The sequence below is a fragment of the Acomys russatus genome, chromosome 29, assembly GCF_903995435.1.
Source record: "Acomys russatus chromosome 29, mAcoRus1.1, whole genome shotgun sequence".
NCBI lineage: Eukaryota > Metazoa > Chordata > Mammalia > Rodentia > Muridae > Acomys > Acomys russatus.
The window spans coordinates 15,421,297-15,438,949 of NC_067165.1; positions in this window are offsets into that span (position 1 = coordinate 15,421,297).

Genomic DNA, 17,653 nt, shown 5'->3' on the forward strand with positions numbered 1-17,653 from the left:
CTGTTTCCCAGTGAGTGTCAGGATTGTCGTTCCTGTTGGCGTATTCTGGGCTGCATCCCAAGATCGTCTTGGCGAGGGGTCCTAGCTTCACCGTGTAACTTTCCCTCACCCCTGGCCATTGCTCTGTCTTCCTTTTCACTTTTCCATGGTATCTGGAGGTGCTCTCCACGGAGGCTGTGCACAGCTTCTCCTTTGTGTTGTAGTCGCTGGAACCAATGATGTTTTCTGTGCCATGTCCTGTTTGATTGCCATCAGTGTTGAGAAAAATGAATTGCTAAAAGTTACCTATTTTCCAGAGTCTGCTTCAGGAAAAAGGTCAGGAGTGACCTTTCTAGCTACTCTGGCCTCAGTTTCCCCAGATTGATTTCCAGTGCCCACACAGAGGCTCACATTGATGGTTAGTGTTCTGCTCAGAACCTCTGTCGCCTCTCTTTTTTACTACCGCAAGTCTGAAAGTTCTCTGAGACTGTTTATAGATATAGCAGCTGGCATTTCTTACATTCAGTCACTGCTGGCAAGCCCTTGGTTTTGCATTCCTGGGAAGGCGTCTAAATATCACTGTATATGATACTTACTTAAGGCTCAAGAGAAGGCATAACTTTGTACAAATTATTTTGAAATTTATTTTTGTTTATATTTATGTGCTTGTGTCTGTGTGTACGCACATATGGGTGCAGGTCCCAGGAGGGGCAGGAAGAAGGTGATGTACCTTCCCAGAGAGGAAGCTATGGGCAGTTGTGAGACTCCATGTGGCGCTGGTGAAATCCAGTCCTCTGAAAGTGTCAATCCCATGCCAGCTCTCCATCTCTCCAGTCCTGAGAATGTGGTGTACATTTGCAAAATGTTTGGAGACTGTAAGTCATTGTGTGATGAAATCAGTTTAGAGTAACTTGTGATTTTTAAAAACAGGAATAAAACACACATATCAGAATGCATTACTTCTATTAAAGATGGATGTTGTTTATTAAATATTCTTGTGTCCTTCTAGCTACTACCAGTCTACCTAAATGTGTGCTTGCACATGCATGCATATGTGTTTATGCTGGATTTTTAATATAGAATATTTTTGTATTAAAATGTAAAGATGCATTTTATAAAGGATTTGCGTTTAAAACTCAAATAAGATCTGTATTATATCATGGTTTTAAATTTTGTTCTTCAGATTTACTCTAACCACACTAATATCTTAAATCTACTTTACCTGTCATTTTTCTGATAAAAAATGTTTATAAATATTTTGGACTTTTCCTTATAGATTTTCCAACTTTCTGTATAATTTTGTGTATTTGCTTTGTAGATTTTAAAGCCCTATTTTGTTTTGTTTTATTTTATTTTGTGTATATGATGCATGTACACCTGCATGCCAGAAGAGGGCACTAGAGGGTATAGATGGTTGTGAGTCACCTTGTGGTTGCTGGGAATTGAACTCAGGACCTCTGGAAGAGCAGACGATGCTCTTAACCTCTGAGCCATCTTTCTAGCCCCTAAAGCCCCATTTTTAAAAAGGAGATATAAATTCATGTTTTTATGTTTTTCTGGTAGGTTTTTATATCACTGTTACATCATGTCTCCTGATTCTTCTTAGCTTTCTGTATGAAATCAGCATTACTTTATTAAATTTATTTATGTGAGTAGCATTTTATTTGGCTAGACCCCCTCTGCTTTTAAAATATTTACCTTCTATCTATCTGTCTATCTATCTATCTATCTATCTATCTATCTATCTATCTATCTATCTATCATCTATCTGTGTGTGTGAGAGTGTGCATGTGTGAGTGTGTGTTCGTGCGCATGGCACTGCACGCATGTGGAGGTCAGTGGACAGCTCTCAGGACTGCTCTTGCTGCCCACATCACTGAGGTCTCTCTACTTCCGCGCTGCCTGGTGTACTCCACCCAGTCCAGCTGCCTTGTGAGCTCCCTGTCCTGCAGCTTCTCCTGTCTTCACCTCCCATCCTGCCGTAGCAGAGCTGAGATTACAGACATGCACCCACCTTGTCACCTTGTCTGGCTCTTTATGTGGGTTCAGGGCCTCACACTCAGGCCACTGGGCTTGCATGACAAGTGCTTTTCCCTGTTGCACTATCTCCCAGGACTCTGGTTAAAACTTTTCAATCTTTCTGTCTGGACCTGTTTCCAGCATATTATATAATTAGCAAGAAGACAGATTTTAAATGAAATCTAATATGCTAACACATCTTCTGCAGTAGGTAAATTTAGTCCCATTACGGTTATTATGATTACTGATTAAACTTTCATTTCTCTTGTATTTTCTCTCTCTCTCTCTCTCTCTCTTTTCTTTTTTTTTTTTTTTTTTTTTTTTTTACATTTTTTTGTGTTTTCTATCACACATTTAGGTGTTTCATTAAATTAGATGATGATGATGATGATTAAAGATTTATTTATTTATACAGTATTCTGCCAGAATGCCAGAAGAGGGCACCAGATCTCATTATAGATGGTTGTGAGCCACCATGTGGTTGCTGGGATTTGAACTCAGGACCTTTGGAAGAGTAGAAAGTGCTCTTAACCTCTGAGCCATCTCTCCAGCCCAACTTTATTATTTTAAGAAGTATTCTCTGTTGGTTGCTAATCTATCCTTTTAGTGCTTGTCTTATAGTTTTAACACATTTGATTTGAATTAAATGCATTTCAACAAATACATTGTTATTTAGCATTTAGCATTTTGGTCCTTCTAAAGATAGAACTTTGTCGTGCACAGTGAGTATGTAATTAAACTCACAAACATACTTGATTAATTTTCACTGTTGTTATATTGTTTTTTTCTGTTTCTGCCTTTGCTGTGCCTTCACTCTTTTTCTATTAAGTGAAGCCTTCACTAATTGTGTCGATGTGGATTTGTCTGCAGGGTGTTCATTTCAGCTTCATGCTTCTGAAAGTAGCCTCGTTTTTCTTTTTTTCAAATTGTGTATCTCTGTCTTTCTTTCCCTCTCCCTGTGTGTCTGATGTGTCCATGTAGAGGTCAGAGGACAACTTGGTGAAAGCGGTTCTCTCTTTCCATTTGTATGTGGTACCTACCCCACGAGCCATCTTGGTGGGCCACCTTTAGGGTTTTCACACTTCCTAGTCCTCTCCTGAAAATTTTACAGGCATCACAGGCCAAGTCATTACAGAGAGTCCAGTCCTGCTGGACAGCCTGGTGACAGCCTGGGTAGGCTCGTGACTGTCCTCATGCCATGTGTCACTCCTCTTACTGTGTTTCTGAGCTCTTTTCTTCTCACACAAGCCATGCCTTCTGAGTCTGTGCTCTGGCTCATTTTCCTTTGTGTGCCCAAGGAATCACGAATCGTGCCAAAGCCAATCTTGCCACCATCAAACAACTCAGTATCCAAACACAAGACTCTATCTGGTGTGGTCTCTGACAACATGTCTGCTTCCTCCTGAATTTCTGTCTTAGGTAAGGTGAAGGGCAGCGATAGCCACTTGTTTCCTTGGAAGAATGGTTGTGAATTTCCTGGTGAGTGTACTATTTGTGTCATTCGTGGTGTCAGTGGGTTCTCACACAGCCAAGGAGGGGACCCCCTTTCCTTAAACAGCAACTAAGCTAAATGTAATTTCTTTCTTTTTATCTACTTATCTTTTTATTTGAGTCAGGGTCTCTCTGCATATAGGTGAATCATATACTGATTGGCCTTGAACTCATAGCAATTCTCCTGCCTCAGCTTCTCAAGCTATTGCATGATAGGTGTGAGCCACCAGGCCTGGCTTGTCTTCTTCCCACAGTTGCCACCAACAGGGAGCTCATGGTGTCCCTACTACCTTCTTCTGTTTTTGTTTTTTCTTTATGGTGGCTTTTAGGATTTTCTCTTATCACCAGGGACCCTGCACTGTGACTCTGATGTGTTATGACTCTCCACAGAGTGCTTTTCCCATCAGAAGATGTGCGTCTCCTGCATCTGTGAAAATTCTCAGCTCTGGGATGGTAGGATGGCTCTGTGGCTAAAGGTGCCTGTTGCCAAGCCTGACAACCTGAGTTCAACTCTTAGGACCCACATGGTGGAAGGAGAGACCCAACTCCATGTTATCCTCCGACCTCCGTGGGCATGCTACCAGCACACAGACACAAGGACGCACAACCCCCTCCCCCAACACCCAACCCCACCCACCCTCCATGCCCCCCACCCCAGGTAGGCACACAAAATAGGTATATCTTCAATAGGACTAATGTTTTTTTAAAAATCTTAAAAATTAGTGAAATGTTGCCGGGTGTGGTGGCGCACACCTAATAATCCCAGGACTCAGGGAGGCAGAGGCAGGAGGATTGCTGTGAGTTCAAGGCCTGCAAAGTAGTTCCAGGACAGTCAAGGCTACACAGAGAATCCCTGTCTTAAAAAACCAAAAATACCCAAAATACCAAAAACAAAAACAAATTAGTGGCATGCTACCTGAGAGACTGAAATATTTCTGCCAGTTTGCAGACAAAATGCACACAGCTGGGAATCACATAATGTGATGCCTACGTGCACAGGCTATCAGAGCATTGCAAATTAAGTAACAACAATAACAAAAAAGGAAACTCAGCTCTGGTTTGCTTGTTTGAGACAGGATCTCACTTTGTAGGCAGGCTTTGAACTTGTGATCCTCCTGCCTCAGCGTTCCAAGTGCTGTGACTATAGCACGTCAGGCTCTAAAATTCTCAGCTCTAATCTCTTCTGGCATCCATCCTCCAGCATCCTTTACAGAATCTTCCTTTGGAACATCAGCCAGATGTGCGTCCCATATCTGTCAGCAACTCTCTTAAAGTCTCCCATCCCTCAGACTAGGCTGTGTGTGTAAACTCCAGCTGTTTGCCAGCTCACGGCCATCCTCTTTGGAAGGTATCTAGGACTCACTGTGTTCGTTTGAGGTTTAATTTTGAAAGTTAATTTTCTTTTTGTACCAGTATACGTTGTTTGTTCTCCTCCCCCCCACCCCCCCAAAGCCCATCTGGTATTGCTTCACTTATGCTGGCTCTGTGTTCGGTAATCCCTAATCATAATCAGTGGATGCAATTCTTTAATGTATGCCTATGCACAGTTTAGATAAAGTTGTTGTAGACTATTTTACAAAGTTAACTTTTATCAAAGGGTCTTTCATGTTTCAGTGAGTGACTTTGGTGATTTCCTAGGCTGTGCTCTTTAACGGCTTCTCCATTTGTGCGGTGACAGTTTGGAGTATATAGTGTGGGTCTATGGTGTGTGGTCATGTATGTACATGTGTGACGTTGACATTCTGGTATCACCCTGCTTGTCTAGCATTTTGGAGGATCAGGCATGGTCTCTAGAACAGTACCGGGTGCGGTTTTGCTCTTTGGCGATTCTGAGCCTAGCGCTGGTCTTGTAACAGATAGCAAGTGGCTGCTCATGGGGCTGGGATCCTGGCTGGGAATTTGTGTCTTTGGTTTGCCTCCTAGGGCAGGAGTCTCCCGCAAAACTGGAATCTGCAGAAGTTTCTGATTGCTATATCCTCGTAGCGAGGAGAGACCCATCCCTGGCCCTGGCTTTGAGCAGCAAGCCTGGTTCTGATCCAGTATTGCGCGCAGGCGCACTATGTTCTCATTTACGCGGCAGGAGCCAAGACTAAAAGCTGCCGCTAGGTGCTTGGGTCCTGGAACATGTTAGTCCGGTGGCCTCAAACCTGCTCATTTCTAGTTCTCGCCAATGGAGACGCCAATCCTTCTGTTTCCCTTCTTACACTTTACCAGCCAGTGCCGTGTGGCTGGGGTGAAGGAGGCACGTCAAAGTGTTCACTTCTGGTACTTCCCTTGTACCGGAAGCCTGAGTCATGGCTTTGATAATTCATAATTTTAGCTTGTACTAGATACTTGACTAAAAAGTCTTTTTTATTAAACTAATTTTGCCGCCATTTATTACAGAAAGGCATCACGACATGTAAGCATAGTTCAGTTAAAACATATCTTGAGAGGCCGCTTTCTGTGTGGCCTTTGGGGCTCCTCAAAGAGCTTGGCGTCTCCTTCAACCCATCAACCAGACCTCAAATGCTGAGCTGGGTTCAGCCGGAGCACAACCCATTTGACACCGGAACTCAGCCAGCAGCCAAACACGGTGGCCAAGAAGCTTGGAGATCCCTGGGAACCACTCAGCACTGGCCTGGAATCCCTTAAGGCAAGTTACACAACCTTCTGAGACCCCTTTTCATCTTTAACGTGGCGGTAATAAAAGAAACTGATACGACAGCTGGAGGATTAATGGTACCACATGTCTACAGAGCCTACACACTGCACCTGGCACGCAGCGCAGCCGGTGTCCAATACATGGCAGCCATAGCTATCATTATGGTTAAATTATGCTTTTATGTATCATTAGAGTTGGTAAATCAAACAGTCAAACCATGAGGCTCTGACACAGACAGAAAGTTCACCTGAAAACAAACAAAACAAAGTAGCGAAACAGCCTTGTTTTTTTTTTTTTTTTTAACAAAGTGTCACCCGTGGTCCAAAGAGTGGACGCCACATCACCCTCTCCCGCACAAACGAAGCTATATCAGACCACTGGAAGAAAATTTGACTCAATTCAAGTTTTCTAGACTAATAATTTTAATCAAGTTTGCCCCAGGCTCTGGTGGCCAAAATATCACCTTTAGAATCGTATCATCTACCATTATTTACTTTTCCATCAAAAAAAAACAAAAAAAAAAAAAAAAAAAAAAAAAAACAAAAAAACCAAAAAAAAAAAAACCAAAAAAAAAAAAAAAAAAAAAAACCCTAGCACTTTCCACTAACGAGGAGACAGTTTCTTTCTTCACTTCTGAGTTTCAAAAATGTCCTGACAAACTGAAGAATAATGTCACCCTGAGTACTTTGGGGTGACGTGATTCCTATAAATACTGTTCTGTGAGACCAGGGCTCCGTGACTCAAGTGGCCTACTTAAATGAATTTAAGCTAACCTGTTTGGCCCCTTGGGCTCATAAAACCAAAAAGCCTAGGGACTCAGTTTTTAAAGGTGCCTTATTTAACTTGCTTTTAAAAATAGCACACTCAGGTTTTGTGTGTTTTGACTCAACAGACACACTGACCGGGGTGGGGCTGTACGGCCAGCCTGACTTAGCAAGTGTGGGACAGAAGCCTGCAGAAACGAAGCAAGGTGCAGCGTTCACGCGCCAGATCGCGTGAGGGGGAGGGGCGGCCTGGATGGAGTTCTGGTGAAGGGAGGGAAAGGGTCGTGTCTCCTAGGCCTGGATTCTTTGCACATTCAGGATAAGGGTCCATGTCAAAGTGCCGTGTGGGGTGGCAGCAGCCTGGGACTTTAGGGGCCCTTCCACAGGTTTCCAGTTCACTGTAAGCCCACTGTCAGGGCTAGCACGTCGTTATCGCTTTGGCCTTCCAGGTGAACCCCTCCAAGGAGGAGCCAATGAATCCCATCTGCAGTACTGGGAGGCTTGATCAGCTCTCTCCTGTCAGCCCTGAAGTTCCAGAAGAATGTTGCCAAGCTCTGTGGTTAAGTGGGAAATTGGGACTTAGCAGCTTACTGGCCTTGTCAATTGCCAAGAAAGAATGTCAAGAGGAAGTCAAGAAGGGAGCCAAGGCCAGACGCCTGGAAGGTCAGGAGAACTTTGTGAAGAATGGAGCTCGACTATTTCTCCCCCTGTAGTTTGATTCCCCCTTGGATGCCTTTGCTCAGGCCATGGATGCTGTTCTCCAGGGATGGAGGTCTGGACACACCCAGAACCTCCCACTCCAGTGTGAGTTCTCCCAGCACCCTCTCTGTTCCTGTTCAACCCCACTTCCTACTTAGAAGAAACATTTTTTTTTCCTGGTCTGTTTTCAGAAAACTCCTATTGTTGTGGTCCAGATCTGCAATGAGTTTCCCAAAGATGCTCGCACAGGTAACTGGGAAAGAGGGGTGACAAAGCAGCTCATGAGAACGGAGCAGCTGCGCATTGCTAAAAGCCACTGACCGACTGTCGTCCTTGGTTCGACTTAACCCCGGTGGCAGTCACGTAATTCTGCAGTGCTCGGCAAGTTCCTCAACACAAGCCAAACAAAGTTATTTTGAGAATCAAATAACTTAACCTACATTTGCATGTGTGCGGCTCTGGAGCACACAATAAATGCTCTGGTGATAATAAATCCTCTTCCTTCTCTGCTTCCCCTTACCTGGGCTTAAGCAAAACCAAAGCAACAAACAGAAACCCTGGAGCTCGGTTTCATGTGTGATTACAAAGCCATGCCCAGCTCCATCCAGGACTCCCACAGTGTGTGTAGATCCTGGTTTTCTTCTTTCTTTTCTGGGCTCTGCTTCTTCAGTAATTACTCAGTTCCCAGGGTTCTCCAGCCAAAGTCCCAGAGTTTTATCCAATTAATTTTCATCGGCCTGGCTTAGGTCCCATGCCCATCCCTGAGGCCTGGGAGAAACGGTGTTCTGAGTAGCTCTCTCTCTCTCTCTCTCTCTCCTCTCTCTCCTCTCTGTCCTCCCCCCCTCTCTCTCCTCTCTCTCTCTCCTTTCTCTCTCCTCTTCGTCCTCTCTCTTTCCTTCTCTGCTTCTTTCTTCTTCTCTCCTCGCGGTCTGTCTTCTCTTCTCTTTCTTCTCTCTCTCTTCTCTCTCTCTCGTCTCCCCCCTCTCTCTCCCTCTCCTCTCCTCTCTCCTCTCTCTCTCCTCTCTCCCCCCTCTTCTTTCTCTCTCTCTTTCTCCTCTCTCTCCCTCCCCTCTCTCTCCTCTCTGTCCTTCCCTCTCTCCTCCCCCTCTCTCGCCTCTCTCTCTCTTTCTCCTCTCTCTCTCTCCTCCCTCTCTCCTCCCCATCTCTCTCCTCTCTCTCCCTCTCCCTCTCTCTCTCCCCCCCTATCTGTTTCTCTCTTTCTGTCTCTGTCTATCTGCCTGCCTGCCTGTGTGTGTGTGTGTGTGTGTGTGTGTGTGTCTGTGTGTGTGTAATCCTTCTGAGCTGAGCTGAGGGTGGGCGCAGCCCTACCTAGTCCATCTGTACCAAGAGAAGTCAAGAGGTGCGGTCATCAGGAACATCAGGACACTGTGAGCAGAAGCAGATGCTCTGGTGATGGCCTGAGAAAAGCACTAGGTGTCTGGCATTGACTTGACCACAGTGAGGAAGGGCAGGCATCTTCTGCCCTGCGGGCTTTTTAAGATCTTTGTGGGATGGGCAGGTGTCTCTTGGTTTGGGGCTTCCTTGTTTTTCCAGTGTTATGGCTTGGGGCAGGGTACAGTTGGGGAATGGGGAAACCTGGTGAGCTCTGTGCATTGGCAGGTGTTTCTTCCCGTGCCCTGGAAGGAAAGAGTGTTGAGTTTGGGGACTGTTGACACACTGCGGCTAGGCAAAGGCTAGTGATGCCCTCAGTGCCTGGCCTGAGCACCAAGAAGGGAGTCACTAGTGGGGTTTGGAGTGATAGAAGGGGGTCCAAGGTACTGAGCCTGACCTGGGGGAAGCACAGGCGCTGCCTGCCTTAGGCAAGGCAGGGAGAAAACCAGGCAATGGATATTTCAGTCCCTCTGTTCGTGCCCTCCATTGCTCACACTTGCACCTGCCATTGGCTACCCCGTGGCAGAGTGTGAGCCCAGGTGATCCAGAACATAGCCAAGCTCAGGGAGCAGAGAGGCACCAGTGAGGCCCCACTGTCCTGTGAGGTTTGCTGTCTTGGAAAAAAGACACTTGGCTTGTGACCAGTGCTGGGAGTGGGAGTTTAGTCAGCGTCTCAGGCTAAATTCTGATTTATTCTCTTGCTTTTGGAAATGTAATAATCTCTCCATCAAAGCTCTATCTATCTGCCAAAATAATGCATGTCCTTTTGTACAAACGAAAGAATTACAGCTATTATGCAAACACTGAAAGGGGACCACATTTGCATGCAGAGAGAAGAGAAAGAAAAAAATCCTATTTGCAACGAAATTAATGATACCAATGTGGCAAAGAGACGTATGGGCACCCATTTAACACTTGGACACGAACAGAATGAAGTTTCCTTGCCAACCCCGGTGAAGTAACGGGGCCAAAAAGAAAATACTCGGAAATGGAGGCCTGTCTGGAACAAGCCGGAATTGGGGATTTCTGGCCATTTGAAGACACCCTCCTCCCAACAAAAGATGGAAATAAAGGTCCTTACACAGACTAACCATGAATATTAATGTTCTAGATCTAGTGCGTGAACCAAGTTCCTCATTAAGACTGGCCTTCCTCAGAGAGCTGTGAGCAGCAGGGTCTGGGCTGCTGGGTGGCCATCCTCCCCCTCACTTTGCATTCAGATGCAAAGGCAGGTAGATAGGAGGGGCTTAGAATGTGTTTGAGCTTTGTTACTTCAGGAAATAGGTGCCTGACAAAGAGGGGGAAGTTTATTCAGAGGAGGGAAGGCTAAGGTGGTCCCCCACCCCCACCCCCAGGAATAGTCCATTCCTAAGAGGCTCCCCAGCGTTGCAGGCTTCTGTCTGCCTCGGCCACACTGAGTACCAGGGTGAGGATGTAGTCTCTTCTGTAGCCACTGCTCTGCACAGATGCACTTGCAGCGAGTTGGGTTGAGGATCTGCGGAGATGCTCGGTGGGTACTGCACAAGCATGAGGACCTGAAATTGGGCATCCTCCGAACCCACATCAAGCCAGATGTTGTAGTGGTTGTAGTTGTGAGGTGGGAGTCGGAGACAAGAAAACCCTGGATGTTTACAGACTAGCCCGAGCTGACATAAGCTGTGGTGACCGCCATGAGACCCTGATTCAAACTAACTCTCCTTCTGCCTGAGCCTCCTCTAGAATTCTGAGAACTTTATATCTTTTTTTTGTTTTGTTTTGTTTTTTGAGACAGGGTTTCTCTGTGTAGCCTTGGCCATGCTGGATTCACTTTGTAGACCAGGCTGGCCTCGAACTCACAGCGATCCGCCTGCCTCTGCCTCCCGAGTGCGGGGATTAAAGGCGTGCGCCACCACGCCCGGCTGAGAACTTTATATCTTATACTTTTTTTTTAATAGTTCCTTGGATAACATCCCCCTTGCCACTTGGAAACCCCTTGCCCAGCACCCAAGCCCATCTACTCTCCAATCTTTCTTGTTTCCCCGGCTCAGCTGAAAACAGCTGCCCTTAATAGTTGCTTAGCGGGTCAAGTCCCAGGACTGCTCCAGGAGCTGTAATGATGATCTGTCTCCCAGGACCCCACAGCTAGGCCAAGCAGGACCACCCCAGAGGAAATGATGGCAGATTTTCTGCACCCTCCTCTCTGCCAGCTCAGAATCAGGGTGAAGACTGGAAGATGAGCTAGGGCTAGGGAAATGAACTTGCAGAGACAGGCTGTCCTTAGACGATGAGACCAGCCCCTGCAACAAATGTTGGGAGGCCCTGGAACTTCACCCCCGACAAGTATGAAATACAACGAGCACTCACTGTGGTAGCTTGGGTAAGAATGGCCCCATAGGTTCACGTATTTGAATGCTTGGTCACCAGGGCACTATTAGGAGGTGTGGCCTTGTTGGAGGAAATACGTCACTGGGGGTGTGCTTTGGGGTTTCAAATGCTCAAGTCAGACTCTCTCTCTCTCTCTCTCTCTCTCTCTCTCTCTCTCTCTCTCTTTCCCTCCCTCCCCTCCCTCCATCCTTCCTTCCCCCTTGCCCCCCCATCTCTTCCTGCTGCCTTTGGATCCAGATGTTGAACTCTCAGTTACCCCTCCACCACCATGTCTGCCTGCGTGCTGCCATGCTTCCCACCATGACAATAATGGACGAAACCTCTGAATGTAAGCAAACCCCTAATTAAATGCTTTCTTTTATTAGAGTTGCCCTGATCGTGGTGTCTCTTCACAGTCACAGAAACCCAGGTTGAATCAGATTCCACATGACCTTTGTGGAGGCAAAACAAAACAACAACAAAAAAAACAAAACCCAAAAAACTGGACTATTCCAGCTCTCTTGTCCCTGCTCTCTACACAGGAATTACAGCTATGATCACTGAATGCAGTGGACTAAATGACTGCCTTTCCCCTTCCTGTCTTTAAAACCAATAGCACACTGAGATTATTATGTTATAGCCTAACTCATTGGCTGGCTATTGAATCCTTAGATGCCCAGATGCTGTGAGTATACAAGCTCACAAGGTGTACTTTACACACACGCGCACGCGTGCACACACACACACACACACACACACACACACACGCGCGCGCGCGCTCCTGAAGTGGTTAGATTCTGGAGCCGGGCAGTATGAGCTCGGCAATGTACCACCACATACTAACTGTGTAACATCTGGGAAATCACTTCTTTGTGCCCTGGTTTCTTCATCTGAAAAATGGGATAACAGGTCTTACCTCATGGGGTTGACATTAAAGATCAGTGAGGTACTATATGCAAATTCCTGGAGCAGTTACATACAGTAAGCACAAGCTAATGCAACCTCTCATTAGCCTACCACAGATGATGTGTGGGCCCCAGGGAGAGGTGGCTGGTGCTGTGTTGCCACTTATTACAAGGTTGCATTGTTTTCATCTCTAAAGGTTGAAAACTGATGTTGTCTTAGTTGTAGGACTCCGAGCCAGATGGAGTCTCTTTGAGAGAGGATAGTGTGTTTCCCTAGGCATGTTGGTAAAATATATTAAGGCAACTCTTCATTTCTTGAATCATAAATCTTAAGCACTGGGAAAGGGCTCACAATTTATCTTGTTCTGAATAGAGAAGGAACTGGCTTGCTCAAGCTCAAGGTTGCCCAGTTATTCGTGGCCTGGCCTCTAATTGCTAGGGCAGCATTCTGTCTGTTCATCACCATAGTTACTGTAGCATAGTGCCTGGTGATACATGTCATAGCCATACCTGTAATGCTGAGAGTTATAGCCACATGCACAGGCATTGATATGCAGACAGCATGTCGGTCCTGTGGGGAGCCAGAGGCATTTCATTGCCATGCACCTAGTTTTCCTCTTTGAAGGGAGGTGGGGAGGCTGTGTCCATGCAGCAGGCTTCTACCTCCTATGTACAAAACAAAACAGAAAAACCAAAAAAAAAAAAAAAAAAAAAAAGAGCTTGAATGGACCTGAGCTATCAAGAATTCAGAGGAAGGTCAGCAGGCAGCTGGAGAAGCGAGGGACGTGGGTGGAGCAGGCTTGGAAAATCCCGGCCAAGGTCAGCAGCAGTGAGGATGCTACAGGGAAAGCTGTTTGCCAGCCTTGCACAAAGCTGATGCCATTGGGCTCTGACCGTTGGTGCCTCGGTTGCCCTGAGTGCTCGCTCCTGTCTCCCTGCATCTTTGCTTCACTCTTACTGCCTTAGAGCCTCAGCACAAGCATCCCAGGAGTTATCTGGGTCAGAGAGCTGAGAGGCAAGGTGAGGGGCAGAGAGATGTTGGTAAGATGTGGAGACAAGGCGCCCAAGCAGAGCCAAAAACTACAGAGGAGAATCGGTCCTTTTGTGTCTTCTATCTAGGAAGGTGTTTGAGCGCTGGGTAATTAAAAATAAAAAATAAGAAAGATCTATGGCCATCAGGAACATTTTGAATTGACCTATTGCCAACTGCCTAGGCTTTGGCCAATTTGGAGGCGGTACCTGTGTGAAAGAAGAGAGGATAGACCAAAGAAGAAGACCACAGGGTCAAAGGGTTTTCCTCTTTCTGTTTACCTCTGCCGCTGCCAGGATTGTCCCTAAAGACCCAAGTGTCTTCTAAATGCTTACTATTGCTTTATTAAGCAAGAGGTCACATGACATAAAAGTCACCATTTTGGTTATTTTAGAGTATGTTATTTAGTAGACGCATGGTATCTTGTGACTGTTGCCACGGTGCTTCCATCACTCTAAAGCAAATCTGTACCCCAAAGCACTCACTTGCCACAGATGCCCCGGAAGCCAGCCATTTGCATCTTGCCTCTATTGGATTGGCTTGTTCTGGAAACATCACACAGATGCAACTGGATGACGTGTAACTGCCTTACTGTTATGTCCCCTTCCCCGCCTCACCTGCTACGAGTACTCTGTGACCCATCTCCTCTCCGTTGGGTACCACATTCAGCCAGCACAGGTCGGGGAGTTAGCCCGGTTCCTAGGCCCTTCCCTGGAGCTCACAGATGCAAAGGGAGGTGGTGAAGCCATCAGGGGACTAAGGAAATCCCCAGACATTGAGAGGAGATGCCTCAGTGAGTAAAGTGCTTTTCTCGCAAACATGAGGAACTGAGTAAGATCCCCAGGACTCAAGTTAAAAAAAAAAAAAATGTCGGGCACAGTGGTGTGCACTCCTGGTGATGAGGAAGTGGAGACAGGCCTGTTCCCCCAGAACTTGCCAGCCAGCTGGCCTATCATATCTGTCAAGTTTAGGTCAGTGAGAGAAAAGGGGGGGTGGCACCTGAAGGATGACCTTGTCCCCCTAAGGTTGTCCTCTCACCTCTACTCCAACACACATATGTGCCAACACCATCCCTCCCCGAAGAACCCCCAGACAGGTTAGTAATTGGGGATTGTTGCGTGGTTAACCGCGGAGCAAGAGAAAGGCTCATGGAAAAATTCAAGCTAGTTTTACCAGAACAGCTGTGGGTCAGGACGGGCAGGAACGATGTAAAAACAGGCTCAGGCTGTACGACTGGTGTCCTGCCTTCTGTACTCTGCCCTCCAGCATGGAAGGAGGGCGCTGAGGGAGTACCTGGTCTTCTGAGGCTCAGGCAGGGAGCAGGTACAGCTGCGCGCAGTTGATAGGGCCATCGTCCTGTCCCTCCAACCCTTCCATCAGCTTCACTAGAAAGAAAACAATGGGTTGGAGGCTGTGCCAGCAGCCACAACAGCAATATTAGCCATGGAGACAGGACATTGCAGAGACCCCCACCTCTACCCCCACCTCAAGTACAATAGCTTTAAGAATCTGTAGGTGGGGGCTGGAAGGGATAGCTCAGCAGTTAAGACCGCTTGCCCTGGTAAAGAATCCAGAGTTCATGCCTAGCACTGTCTTCTGTACCACCAACTCCATGGGGATCCAATAATGTCTTCTGACCTCTGTGGGCACCGGGCGTGCATGTGGTTAACGTGCATATATGCAGGCCAAACATTCATACACATAAAGTAAGTAAATAAATGAAAGAATCCGATGTACTCGCTTCTCACTGGACAGCTCCCTGCAGAGTGTCAGGCCAGCCAGGCAGCTCTGCCCTCACTGGTACCCAGGCTTCAAAGCTGACAGAGTTCAGTCTCTTTATCTTCAGGAGAAGGTTTCTTTCAGAGGGCTTGCCTGGGAGGCTCGGCTGGTGGGCTCAGGCAGGGCTGAGTCAGTTTCCTCCAGGGCAGCTCTCCTATGACATTCACTACTAGACGCGGGAAGGTGTCAAGTGTGGCGTCAGGAACTGCTCGGGTTCTGACACCACTTCTCTGGCCCTGTATCATCACGGTGTGTGTCAGCAACTCAGCGTCGGGAGATAGCCCTCACAGGGACCCTCGAAATATCTTCAACCAGGACCCAGGTATGTGGGGCTGAGAGTCTGGCTGTCTCTATCTGTGGAGGCGCTTGACAGAGGACAAGGTGAGTTTACAGAGGGTGGTGAAAAAGGAAAGCCGTAATTATTGGCTCTGGCCGCATGGCACGTGACTGGAGACCACGGCCACCACACTTCCTGCTTCTTTATCCCCCCCCCCCCCCCCCCCCCCCCCCCCCCCCGCGCTCTAGGGAGAACACTGACAGCGGGCCGAGCTTGAAATTAGCTTCCAGCTGGGCCACCTGAAATGGTACAGTAGCTGAGGATGCTTGCATCTCCTTGAGCACGGAGTAAGGTTTTCACCATTTAAACAAAAAACAAACCTGGAAGCAGAAAGTGTATAGAGTCGAGTAGACCAACCACTGCTGGTTTGGCTCCTGCAATGATTTTTCTTTTCTCCCCTCTGCCTTTTTTCTGGGCAGCTGATCCATTCCATAGGCTCAGCCATCTGGAGCTCTGTGAGGGTGAACTTGCCATGTGTGTCAGCCAACTACAGGCTGCTGCTGGGAACTGGAGAGTGGGAGCCAGGAGAGCCTGGGTGCTGCCCCTCTCCCTCCCCCCACTTCCCTCCTTCCCCTTTCTCCCCCTCCACCCCCTCCACCACCCCCCCCTTCCACCTTCAGGTCACCTGTAGGCTGAGGCTGGATCTTGCTCATCCCTTCTTCCTTTTGGGAGAGAATGGCTTTACACTGTTGTTGGCTACTTGAGGTCTTGCCTCCCCTGTCCAGACTTCTGTAAGTGGTGTGTCATTGACATGTCTTCTTTGGGTCATATGGGGCAAACTGTTCTTTGTGCGACCAGATTTCTTCCCTCAAACTCCTGAGCAACTCCAGCAAAGGGGCACTGAGTGTCCCATTCATCTCAGAGCGCAAAGGTCTTTGGCATTCAATGACATAAGCCTGGGTGGAGGACCTGCCTTTTCTGAGAATCATTTAAGGTCAGGACAGAGGGCAGACTTAGGCAGCCATGGACTATGATCCAGGTGCCACTGAACACCACCTTCCAGCGTCCCCCCTACCCCCACCTCCACCCCCCACCCCTTTCTCCACCCCACCCCTTCCCCCCCCCCCCCCCCCCAATGCTGTTTCAGGTCAGGGCGTTGATGATGGCTGTATGTCCACATGCATTATTTTACCAGGGCCAGGTATCCAGGGAGGCGGGTGTGGAAAACTGTTCCCACAAAATTACTAGTGTGGTTTGTCAGACAATTTACGCCAACCTCGGGCTTCCATGGAACTTAATCTCTTTTATTAAGTGACTTGGCCACTAAATAACCTTCCACAGTCTCTTCTCCGTGCCCCGTTGATAGAGATAAACTAACCTATGCCCTGGCGTTCCTGGCTAAGACATTACCACTCTAGTCACTGAAGGTGGCCAGTGCTGGGAGTGCAGACATGAGAGGATGCTGGTAAGGTTAAGTGAGGGGTTTATAGGTCGGGTCTCACGGGTTGGGTTGGGGAGAAAACAGAAAGAGATCTCAGGGCAGACTCAGGCCGAAGAGCTTGAGCAGAAGGGGGTCAGAATCCAAACACAAGTTCCAAGACCCGGGGGCACCAGTGACAATAGGAATCTTGTCCCACCTCTAAAGCAGGGCTACCTTCTCTGTCTCTTTCCCAGACTCTCTCCAACTATTCTCAGTGTGTAGGGACAGGTGGCTGAGTACAGGGGTGGGATGAGGTGGAGATTTTGCAGTGATTCCTAGCACAGATGAATGGTTTCTGCTTGTCTCTAGCCTCAGCCATCTTTCCTTAAACTGGACACTGTTGCTTTGTTTAATGCTTACTGTAGAGACAATGTTTTTGAATTCCTCTGAGTGTATTTTACACTCTGAGTTGTGAGAACTGGCAGAATCCTTAGAGTTACCCAAATTACCTGGAATTGTATCACTAGAACTGTCAATATTATGGACAGAAAAGTAAACCCTTACAAAGAACGTATTGACTTGTACGGCTGGAGAGCACAGAGGAGTCGGCTTCAGGTCTGGCTTGACCTAGCAGCCCACTGCTCATCTATACGACCAAAGCTCTCTGTCTTTTCATGTTCCCATTCTTTCTCAGTATTCTTTTTTTTCTGTTTCTTTTTTAATTAAACAGTTTTTATTTTTTACATAGACACTTATATTTTTACACATATATACAATAAACTACCTATAGCAAGAAGAGCTATGTCACGATCAGGAATTATATAAATGTTAAATTCTTAGTGTTTTGGCTGTTTGTATTTGACAGCCTTAAAGAAAATATCTTCTCTATCTTGGCGTGTCTAAAATTCTGA